This window comes from Neovison vison, chromosome 9, assembly GCF_020171115.1.
Source record: "Neovison vison isolate M4711 chromosome 9, ASM_NN_V1, whole genome shotgun sequence".
In the NCBI taxonomy this organism is placed as follows: domain Eukaryota; kingdom Metazoa; phylum Chordata; class Mammalia; order Carnivora; family Mustelidae; genus Neogale; species Neogale vison.
The window spans coordinates 59,265,362-59,278,087 of NC_058099.1; the positions used below are offsets into that span (position 1 = coordinate 59,265,362).

Below are 12,726 nucleotides of genomic sequence, written 5' to 3' on the forward strand. Positions count from 1 at the left end.
TTGTATTTCTTTGGTGTTAGTTGTGATCTCTCCTCTTTCATTCATGATTTTATTTATTTGGGTCCTTTCTCTTTTCTTTTTGATAAGTCTGGCCAGGGGTTTATCAATTTTATTAATTCTTTCAAAGAGCCAGCTCCTAGTTTCGTTGATTTGCTCTATTGTTTTTTTGGTTTCTATTTCATTGATTTCTGCTCTGATCTTTATGATTTCTCTTCTCCTGCTGGGCTTAGGGTTTCTTTCTTGTTCTTTCTCCAGCTCCTTTAGGTGTAGGGTTAGGTTGTGTACCTGAGACCTTTCTTGTTTCTTGAGAAAAGCTTGTACAGCTATATATTTTCCTCTCAGGACTGCCTTTGTTGTGTCCCACAGATTTTGAACCGTTGTATTTTCATTATCATTTGTTTCCATGATTTTTTTCAATTCTTCTTTAATTTCCCAGTTGACCCATTCATTCTTTAGAAGGATGCTATTTAGTCTCCATGTATTTGGGTTCTTTCCAAACTTCCTCTTGTGGTTGAGTTCTAGCTTCAGAGCATTGTGGTCTGAAAATATGCAGGGAATGATCCCAATCTTTTGATACCGGTTGAGTCCTGATTTAGGCCCGAGGATGTGATCTATTCTGGAGAATGTTCCATGTGCACTAGAGAAGAATGTGTATTCTGTTGCTTTGGGATGAAATGCTCTGAATATATCTGTGATGTCCATCTCATCCAGTGTATCATTTAAGGCCTTTATTTCCCTGTTGATCTTTTGCTTGGATGATCTGTCCATTTCAGTGAGGGGAGTGTTAAAGTCCCCTACTATAATTGTATTATTGTTGATGTGTTTCTTTGATTTTGTTATTAATTGGTTTATATAGTTGGCTGCTCCCACATTGGGGGCATAGATATTTAAAATTGTTAGATCTTCTTGTTGGACAGACCCTTTGAGTATGATATAGTGTCCTTCCTCATCTCTTATTATAGTCTTTGGCTTAAAATCTAATTGATCTGATATAAGGATTGCCACTCCTGCTTTCTTCTGATGTCCATTAGCATGGTAAATTCTTTTCCACCCCCTCACTTTAAGTCTGGAGGTGTCTTCGGGTTTAAAATGAGTTTCTTGGAGGCAACATATAGATGGGTTTTGTTTTTTTATCCATTCTGATACCCTGTGTCTTTTGATTGGGGCATTTAGCCCATTAACATTCAGGGTAACTATTGAGAGATATGATTTTAGTGCCATTGTATTGCCTGTAAGGTGACTGTTACTGTGTATGGTCTCTGTTCCTTTCTGATCTACCACTTGTAGGCTCTCTCTTTGCTTAGAGGACCCCTTTCAGTATTTCCTGTAGAGATGGTTTGGTGTTTGCAAATTCTTTCAGTTTTTGTTTGTCCTGGAAGCTTTTAATCTCTCCTTCTATTTTCAATGATAGCCTAGCTGGATATAGTATTCTTGGCTGCATGTTTTTCTCGTTTAGTGCTCTGAAAATATCATACCAGCTCTTTCTGGCCTGCCAGGTCTCTGTGGATAAGTCAGCTGCCAATCTAATACTTTTACCATTGTATGTTACAGACTTCTTTTCTTGTCTCTAAGGCTTGTAAATTTTACTATTAGGTGATGGCGTGTGGCCTATTCTTATTGATTTTGAGGGGCGTTCTCTGAACCTCCTGAATTTTGATGCTCGTTCCCTTTGCCATATTGGGGAAATTCTCCCCAATAATTCTCTCCAGTATACCTTCTGCTCCCCTCTCTCTTTCTTCTTCTTCTGGAATCCCAATTATTCTAATGTTGTTTCGTCTTATGGTGTCACTTATCTCTCAAATTCTCCCCTCATGGTCCAGTAGCTGTTTGTCCCTCTTTTGCTCAGCTTCTTTATTCTCTGTCATTTGGTCTTCTATATCGCTAATTCTTTCTTCTGCCTCATTTATCCTAGCAGTGAGAGCCTCCATTTTTGATTGAACCTCATTAATAGCTTTTTTGATTTCAACTTGGTTAGATTTTAGTTCTTTTATTTCTCCAGAAAGGGCTTTTATATCTCTGGAGAGGGTTTCTCTAATATCTTCCATGCCTTTCTCAAGCCCGGCTAGAACCTTGAGCATTGTCATTTTGAACTCTAGATCTGACATATTACCAATGTCTGTATTGATTAGGTCCCTAGCCTTCGGTACTGCCTCTTGTTCTTTTTTTTGTTGTGAATTTTTCCTCCTTGTCTTTTTGTCCAGCTAAGAGTATATGAAGGAGCAAGTAAAATACTAAAAGGGTGGCAACAATCCCAGGAAAATATGCTTTAACCAAATCAGAAGAGATCCCAAATCGTGAGGGGGGATTTCTCCCCCCTCACGATTGGGTGAGGGATCTCCTCTGATTGGGATCTCCCAATCTCTTCCGATTGGGATCTCCTCTGATTTGGGGATAAAAAGAGGTTCAAAAAGAAAGATAGAAAAAAAAAGAATTAAAAAAAAAGTGATTGAATTAAAAATTCAATCAAGAATTTAAAAAAGAATTAAAAAAAAAGATTGAGGAGATTGGGATCTCTTCTGATTTGGGGATAAAAAGAGGTTAAAAAATAAAGAAAGGAAAAAAAGAATTAAAAAAAAGAAAACGAATAAAGAAAAGCATAAAAAAGAAAATATATATATATATATTAGATAAACTAGTTAAAAAACGTTAAAAAAGAAAAGGGTAAAATTTTAAAAAATTTTAGCAGAAGAAGAGAAAAAAAATGAAATAGAAAAAAAATTAAAGTAACTGCAAGACTAAAAAATCACAGGGAGAAAGCCATGAATTCCGTGGTTTGTTTTCTCCTCCTCTGGAACTCTGCTGCTCTCCTTGGTATTGAAACTGCACTCCTTGGTAGGTGAACTTGGTCTTGGCTGGATTTCTTGTTGATCTTCAGGGGAGGGGCCTGGTGTAGTGATTCTCAAGTGTCTTTGCCCCAGGCGGAATTACACCGCCCTTACCAGGGGCCGGGCTGAGTGATCCGCTCGGCTTTGCTTTCAGGAGCTTTTGTTCCCTGAGCACTTTCCGTAGAGTTCCGGAGGACGGGAATACAAATGGCGGCCTTCTGGTCTCCGGCCCGGAGGAGCCGAGAGCCTGGGGCCCCGCTCCCCAGTGCGCCCTCAGCAAACAGCTCCTAGTAACTCACGTCTGCCTAACCTCCGGCCGCGCTCTGAGCTCACCGAGCCTGCGACTGGTTCAAGGCAACACCGAGCTACGAGCTTACTGTCGGCTCTTTCTCTGTAGCCGGCTTTCCCGTTCCAATATCCGCAAGCTCTGCAACACTCAGACACCCCTGATCCTTCTGTGACCCTGCGGGACCTGAGGCCACGCCGACCCCGCGTGGGCTTCGCCCCGGTTTAGCCTCTGGAGCGATGTCCCTCAGCGGAACAGACTTTTAAAAGTCCTGATTTTGTGCTCCGTTGCTCCGCCACTTGCCGGGAGCCGGCCCCTCCCCCTCGGGGTCTATCTTCCCGTCGCTTTGGATTCACTTCTCCGCCAGTCCTACCTTTCAGAAAGTGGTTGTTTTTCTGTTTCTAGAACTGCTGTTCTTCTTCTCTTCGATCTGCTGATGGATTTGCAGGTGTTTGCAATCTTTAGATAAGCTCTCTAGCTGATCTCCTGCTAGTGGAAGTAGTCTCAGCCTGCTACTTCTCCGCCATCTTGACTCCTCAACATTTACATTTTTTTAAATAATTGCTATGGGTGGAGATCATAATTTTTAATTTACCTCTAAATTCTTAAGTATTAACCATCTTTATATTTAAAGTACATTACACATAATATGAACTCAGTAATGTTGATTAAGTTTATATTTCTTTCAGATCCATTGTCTTTTTCCCTGTACTATGGATTTGTTCTAAATATAGTATCTCTAATATTTTGAAATCATGACTTTTATCATGTAAGTTATAAGTGAAAAAGTACTTATTATACTTAGTTTCTAAATCACATTTTCTCATGAGTACATTTCATATACCCATGCAGGATGAGAGTAAGATAGAAAATGTTAAATATCAATCAGTGAATATTAGATTACTTATCATTCATCTACTTATTACATGTTGTACTTTTGATAACTATGAATCCATTGAAACAGAGGAAGAAAAAAGTAATAAATTTATACATGCCTTGCTGCAGAAAGCAGTAACAGCATATGGTCATGAATAAAGTATCACCATTTCAATATCTGTGTCTGCTTTAGTTCCCAGTAGTATTATCTGTAGAGAAGACCTTTGCTCTACAACAGAGAATACTCCCAGCATTTGAAAAAGCATTTATTTCTGAGAAGTAGAAGAACATGATAGTGGTTTAACATTAGCATGTTTATAACAATAGTGAGCCTAGTGTTTTGTTTTCATTCAAAACACTATTAACCTTTTCCCCTGGAAAATAAAAGTTTAATTTAGGAGTGATTGTTCTAAAGAGACATTACTTTCTCATCGGAGGAGAATCCCAAAGGTGAGCAGAGAGAAAATAAGGTTGCAGAGATACTCAGTAACCAGTGCATAATCCTGGCAGATAGAATGTGACATTAGAGAGATAAGTGGGGGGAGATATTTTAATTTAGGGTTCTTGGTGTGTCTTATTCCCACACTCCACACAACAACCAGTTGATTGTTAAGCATGATGGTAAATAATATATAGACTAATCCTGAAAGCAAGCAATATGTGATTTGCCCCAAACCTTAGGAAACTCAGTGTTCCAGGGTATCATACACTTCACCATCAGCTTGTCCTATTAAGATTTGTTTAGTGAGAATTTGTGCAAATTTAGTGTTGTTACTGTTCGCTTTATATGTAAGGCATTCTCCACAACTACTCATTTACTTATTCATTCCACAATTGGAATTGTGGAATGTCTTAGGTGCTGAATAGGACTATTGCTGTGCAAATGGAGTTTTTAAAAGTTGATTCTGGAGATGAGAATCATCTTTAATTATACTGGGGCAAATACTCTTATTAAAGTTACCAAGAATGCTTCCAAGCCTATTGAATTCTAGGAAATAATTTGCAATACTAAAAAATGTCTATTTTATTAATAAAACTTTAATCAGAACCAGAATCATATTAGAGGTCTACCAGAAATGCAGCAAAACACCTGAAAAATGTGCCAATATTAGTAAGAAAAAAAATATTTAACTTCTCAGTATAGTCAGTGGAATAAGATAGCATCAAAAACTCATAAAGAGTTATTTCAAATATGCAGTAACTCAACTGTAAGGATGCAACTTGAAAAAAATGTTGTTTTGAGAAAGAGGATAACTTTTGTTTAAGAGCCATCATTAATATTACCCCACTTTGGAATACTGAAATGTTCTTCAAGTTTGTATAAATGTGCCAGACTGCCCAATATTATTGTTTTCTGTGAAACTGTTGTCTGTCAACCAAAAATCAGGCTTAAAAAAAATCACAGTCACATCCACTCCAGACATATGTAATATTGGCATCTTCACTAATCAACCTGGGGATGTACTAGCATGATTAGAAATGTGTGATATTTAACAAGTCATTTTCCAGAAGGAGAAGATAGAAGAAGAAGAAGAAGAACAACAACAACAACAACAACAACAAGAGGAGGAGGAGGAGGAGGAAGAAGAAGAAGAAGTAGTACTAGTACTAGTAGAAGTAGTAGAAGAAGCAGCAGCCATTATTCACGTGGTCCATTCCCAGAAAGATTTTGTGATGATGGCAGGGGCAGTGGCTTTGGTGCAGGAGGAGGAGAAAGAGAAGTTTGATGCTCTGCAGGGTATTCTCTCTGCCTTCTTAGAAGAAGATTCTCTTCTTACCATCTTCAAGGAAATTGTGGAACAATGGTCATTGGAAAGTTGGGATGTTCTCACCAAGGTGAGCAAAGAAGATGAGATACAGGCTATTGCCACCTAAATTTATAAGCAGGCAGACTGTGGTGAAGCCCAGGATGGTATCAGAAGGGGAGAAGCAGATAAAGCTGCACTCCTAGCCCAGTCAGTATACTGCTGTGACAGATGCAGAAGACGAGAAGGATGAGAAGGATGATTCAGACACCGCCACGATGAATCTTGGTTCTGATATGTCTTTATTCTGAAACGCCAATGTGGAAGATGTCCTCAATGCTGGAAAACTGGAGTGAGTCTCACTTTGGGATGAGTCCTGAAGGAAGAAAGAATAGGACAAGCTGCAGATGGAGAGGGACAAACTAGGTTAAGCAGGAACGCAAGGAAAGGAAAGAGAGAAGGGCACAATGAGGGGAATGGAAGCAGCAACTTTGGTCCACTCTTTTTTTCTCTTCATGGAGTTGATCAAAGGAAGAACTGATTGTGCACATGTGTATTTAAGAGAAATGAGAGAATGAATAAAGTTGTTTTCCAAGACATTTCCCTCTATTTACATGGTCCAAAGGAAAATCACAAACACTCTAATTACAAAATGTGCCATGTCTCTGTGGTGTGAGTAGATTATTGTAGCTGATGTCTATACCAAAAATCTGGAATGGGGGCAACTTGTGTATTTTAATACTGAAATTGTGGCTCCTTTTGGCCACTTTGAAAGATTTTTCTCACTTACGATAAATAGCAGAAATATTCAGAAAACTGGCAGTTACAGTTTTCATTCTGAAGAAGCAAAATCATGACCTCTCATGAAATGTGGAAATATAAGGTACTTTGAAAGTAGTATTCACCCCTTAATATATTGTTTTATGGGTGAAATTGAAAGTTTATGAAACGCCCTATCTGGATCCAGATATTCTGTTTAACATGACAAGAAACTATGAAAATGGAAGAAACTATGTGGTAGATGTTCTAGATTTGAGAATTTTTGTTGTTGTTAAGCTTTAGCCTATGGGAGGAAGAAGAAGTAACTTTTTTTATTTTTATTTTTATTTATTTTTTTGACAGAGAGAGATCACAACTAGGCAGAGAGGCAGAGAGAGAGAGGAGGAAGCAGGCTCCCCACTGAACAGAGAGCCCGATGTGGGACTCCATCCCAGGACCCTGAGATCATGACCTGAGCCAAAGGCAGCAGCTTAACCCACTGAGCCACCCAGGCGCCCAAGAAGTAACTTTTTAAGTAGAGGTAGTGACATATTTTTCCTCATCTAGGTTACGATTTTGAAGAAGGATGTACATCAGGTGAAAGGACATCATTGTTAGCTAGATTCATTTTTTATAATCATGAGTTCTTTTGAGTGCTAGTAGAGATTTTATTCCTGATCTGCCCAAAAACACGAGTATAAAGAACTGATAAGTACAGCTTGAGAGAAACTGCAGGAACCATGTGTTTAAGAAAGAAACACTGGAAAACAAAGATATTTAGGAATGCATATTGTGGGTGCACAACAAACTTATTTAATGAGTGAATAGAAAATGAGCAAGAAAAATGAACAGGAACTCTCCAGTTCTACTTTTGTCCCAGGCCACATTCAGTTGTAAGTAAGGTCTTTCTCTACTTCGGGCAGCAGACTGTCGAAGAAGGGCCGAAGGGAGCAGTCTCCCAGACAGGTCAGAAAATAGGTATTTTATCCCTGAGGTTGGGAAACGACTGCAGGCAAGCATATTTAGCCCAGTCTCTTTTTGTGTGGTGCAAGTCAACAATGGATTTTGCATTTTTAAAGGGTTGTAAGAGAACAGAAATGTGACGGAGGGAGATCTTTTGTGACCTGTAAAGCCTAAAATATTTACCATCTGGCCCTTTGGAGAAAAAGTTTGCCAACCTCTGTCTCACATCATTAACTATGAGGTTAACGAACATTTTTACCTTTGTACAGAAGGTAAAAAACATGGTTAAGGAAAAGATGTGTCACCTCTATACACTCCTATAACCGCTGCATTACATTTTTAGAACATAAACTATTTAAATTACAAAAACAAACAAAAAACCAAAATAAATCAAAATAACCTTTTCTCTTTGCAATTTTCAGACACAGTGAAAAGAATAAATATGTTACATCATCACCGTTCCCCTTCTGCTCTGCTATTCTATTCTATTCTATTCTGTTATAGATATTTCCTCATTTCTTACTTTGGAAATTTTCACAAAATTATTCTATCCAGCCCTAACAAACATGCCCATCTTATCCTCCTATCTCCACCTTTTTCTACCTACTCCATATTATAGCAATCTCATAATCCTCAGTCAAGCAAGGTTGGGAAGGAGAACATCAGTAAGCAAAGCAGGATTTCCTTTAGAAGGACAGGAAGGGGAAATTTCGCAATCTTAATAAAAGAGTAATTTTGGTTTTCTTACATGGGATTTCCAGGCCTTTGGAAACTAAAAGTTAGTAGAAACTTACTGAAAAGATGTCCATGAAACATTTATTCCAACTCACAAATGAGTATCTTGGATCATGTAGTTTAAGTGATCTGCCCCTGGTGATACAGGTATATTCAAGGTATATTTGGGAAGCAGTTGTCCCAACTGTGTACTTATGTGAACATTGTGCAGCCTGGCATTATCTCTAGCAGAAGTCAGGAAACTCTAACTCTTGGGGCCAGATTTGGCCCACTGCCTTTTTATGTTTATTTCAATAAGTTTATTTTATGTTTATGTCAATAAAGTTTACTGGAACATAGTCACATTATTTTGTTTACCTATTTTCTGTGACTGTTTTTTTATGGTATAATAACAGAGTTAAAAAGTTGTGACAGAGATGAAGGCTCACAAAGTATAAAATATTTATTATTTGATCATTTATAGAAGGCTCCTTTTCAAAAGTCGGATATCTATTACCTTGTGTCAGGTCCTTCAAGACAAAGATAACACTCTTCCCCACCCCAACCCTCACCAACAGACATATGAATACAGTCACATTAGAGGGGTCTGTTAAATCCTCTGGTAAGTCATATCTGATCTGGGAAAGGCCTGCCCTTCACTAAGGGGTAAAAATAGGAGTAATATTGAATGAAAACCATTGGAATTATTTTGAAATAGCTCAAATGTATTGACTGCTGATCATTTTCCTGGCACTGTTTTAAATATTTCACAGTATCAACTCATGTAATATTCACATAAAACATATACAGTTATCTGCTATTAACTCATTGTAGTTGAGGAAACTGAGACTAGAAAGGTTGAATAACATGCTTAAAACAACACAACTGTGAAGTGGCAGTCAAGTTTTAAATATAGAATACTGTCTCTAGAGCCCACAGGCTTAAATTTTAATTGGTTTAGCATCTCCAGAAATAGTAAGAAAATCTACTTTTTTTTGCAACTGCAGTAACCCAAGCAAATCTGCATGTGGATAGCTAATGTTGATTTAGGATAATCTGTGATAATGTTTGTAAAGTATAAAAGTCTGTTAAAGCCTTTGTTCAACATACACATCTTGACCACCTACTGCATTCCCAGAACCCATGTTATTAGGTGAAGATAATTCCTTCTTTGAAAGCACTTAAAATTTGGCAGGGATTTCCTTTCTAGAAAGTTCTGGATAAAACTAAAGGCAACAAGAATCAAGAGTCAAGGGTTCTTGTGAGCATGAGGTTTTTATGCTCTTTCTGACAGTAGATAATTATTGTACATAAAGAGCAGGCATTCTGGTTAAATGAAAGAAATGAGAAGATTATAGCCAGAAAGGAATGAATTTCACCTGGTAACTTGACTTTGGAGAAGTTACTGCAAACTCCCTGAGTCCCACTTTCTTTCTTTCTTTTTTTTTTAATTAATTTTTGTAGTTTAGAATATTTACTGCCCAGAGTTTTTCACAAGGATTAAGTGAGATCATATATGTGATGAATTCTAGAGTAATGCCAACAACTTAGTTTACATTCAACCTTTTTTAAGTTTCTCTTATCTTTCTTAAAAACATTTATCTACAATTTCTCATATTTCAGTCCTTATTCTGAATTCTTCCTCTTTGAAATGCCATGCACATTTCTTTCTTTTCTTTTTCTTTTTTTTTTTTTGCCATGCACATTTCTTCTTAAGAAGACATTCTCCCTGAACACACAGGGTTACAGCAGCTGCATTCAGGAATACATCACAACAATCCTCATTCTTGGATATATCTAAAGATCATTGAGAAATTATTAATCATGGATCATATATATATATATATATATATATATATATGCTCATTATTTGTGATTTATCTTCTCCTTTTGCACATCCTATTTCTGACAATATATTGCAAACCCTTCAGGACCAAACACCTAAATTCTGTTTTGGTAACTCATTAGGGCATTTTGTAGATATTTTTCACATTTGTGATAATGAAATATTTTAGACTATTTCAGAAACAGACAGAAATTCACTAAGTTCATGTTAAATAACAGATATTAGAAGACTATAATGGAGAAGTAACAAAGAGAAATCCAAGGGGTAGATGCATGGCCAATTCAGAGATCATGAAAGTCAGGGTTTTTGCTTTTCCAGGTATTTGCAGCTCTGATATAATTAGAAAAAGTAAGCCTGCCATTCTCTCTGTATATCTCTTCAGCCACAATGACTGTATTTCATTATTTCTCTTCTCTTCTCTTCTCTGTGTCAAGGTGTTTATTCATAGCTTTGTCACTTAGTTCCTACAGACTATTTTTCCTCTGTATCTTTTCTTGCTTCAGCTTGCTACAGTGAACTTTATGTTTTTTTGTTTCACTGGGTCAAATTACCCAGAGAAACCAATCATTTTTGTCCATAGTTGGATAAAGCCTTTTCCCAAAGCCATATAGGGTGCCATTGTTTAACTCATACATTGTCAATTATGGAATAGTTTGCCCATCCTTAGTCATTTCATCTGTGGCCAAGGGAATAAGTTTCTATTGATATACATATATCAATATATATATATATATATATATATATATAGAGAGAGAGAGAGAGAGAGAGAGAGAGAGAGATTTTTTAAACAGTGTAAGACCACATTCCATAATTGGGGTAGGAAGTGAGGAGAGAGGGACTATGGACTTAAATATAACATACCCTTGGCAAGGCAGTTAAGAACTTAGTATGCTTTCTGGTGCTTATAGTGATTTATGAAGGTCATAATAATTTAATGGAAAAAAACAAAAGCAAATCAAATACAGAGAGCCATGTGGCACAGAAATCAGTCTTTGGGCTCCTAGAACTTCTTGAGAAAAACAACATTTTTCTTTGTTTCTCTAGTAACCTGCCTAATACGTGGAACATAAAATATTGATTTATAATTGCTGTATGGGTAATGAATGGCATGGGTTCTTGATTGAGCTGAGCATTTCAATGTTAAAACCACCATCACATGAAGTTTTCATTCTCTTTTGTTCTCAGTGGATGGTAGGAGCCAGCAATAAGTTCAATATTCTTTGCCAATAGATTTAGAATATCTTTGTATTTAAGACTTCTTAAGTGGACAGTGAGTGGAGACACATTTCAGTTCACTTGGTGCCACTCTGGAAGTGATCCTGATTTAAAAAGAATATTTAAGTCCCAGTTATATCAGTTAATCTTTAACAACTTCACCTTAACAATGTAATCTATTTCTAATATAACAATACCCTACTATGTGTAAGCTGCATTCATATTTGCTTTCACAAAACTAGCCCAAATTGTTTCTGCTGGTCTAGAAAAGCAAACTCCAAGTATCTGCTAAAAAGTAAGCAGCCTGTAGTTGGAATCAAGTAACTGACAATCCTTTCTGTGGGCAATTTTGGTCTAAACAGATGACCTTCCTATATTCAAAAGATTGAAACTAATATAGAATTTGGGTAAGTCTGGTAGCCCACTATATATGAAATATTTAAAACTTTTGGACACTCTATCTTGTGGCAATGCAAGAAAGAGATGTGTTTGACCTTAAATCCCTGTATATAGCAATGAGGCAACAAACAGACAATTAAGAAGAAAAATCTGAAGGCCAAATGTCAAAAATGAGAGTGTTAACCCTGAGTTGTGACATTTTAAAAATGTCCTTGGCTCACATTGAAGCGCATTTGCTAATGTGGTCATTTATTTGTCTATTTATAAGGAGAAAAAAAGCCCTGAGATTTCTAAAATGTTTAGAAATGGATCTTATTCTCTCTGAAAATAACAACAGGCTGTTATTTCCAACCTAAGGGTCAAAGCTAGGAAGAGGTGTCCATTAGTACCCATCAAAGTTTACACTTGCATAATGCATATCTTTAAACAAGAATTAGGTCATTATCTTTTTTTAACCTTAACTTATACTAAAATATTCTCTGGGACATAAGAAATAATTAGTATAAAACGTTTATTCTTAACGGCAAGAGTAGAGCATTTATTCTTGCAATCCTACCTATGTAGCTATAAAATAATTTAAAAGATAATATATTTATGTTTCATCTTTCTTCTCAGTTTTGACCATCAGCAGAGTGCCATTGTAATAGGAGAAAGTCCCTTTATCGAAGTGTTGATCAAAAACTCACAAGCACTTCTCAGACTTGTAAATGGCCACACTAATTTTGATTTCTAATTAAATAACTTTAACATTACTACTGAGTCATACACTCCAATCAATACCTTCTTTTTAATGTTTAATTATGCATTAGAAAGCAGAGGAACTTTAAAAAACAACATTTTTGGAGAAAAAAATCATCTTGACCCATATGTGCTTGAGATGGCTCATTAAATGTATCTTCTATCCTTTATTCTTAAAACACACACACGTAAGATAGTGTCTAAGAAAAAAATGTGCTTTAGAGAAAGTATAATGTTGATATTTTGATGTAGAGATCTTTTTGGATGGCTCTTTTGATGAGAGATCAAAACAATAGTCCTTGAGCTATGTTGCTGACTACCTTCCTCTTTTGTAGAGTGGCTTGCTGCAACATCTTTCCC

General features: G+C 36.7%; 1 protein-coding gene and 1 pseudogene across 37 annotated transcripts in view; both read left to right on the forward strand.

Annotated features, from left to right (window-relative positions):
- PTPRD (protein tyrosine phosphatase receptor type D) overlaps positions 1-12,726 on the forward strand; it is a 2,250,073-nt gene that overhangs the window by 1,485,366 nt on the left and 751,981 nt on the right. The window lies entirely within an intron of this gene.
- LOC122916746 lies at positions 5,655-6,257 on the forward strand (annotated as a pseudogene).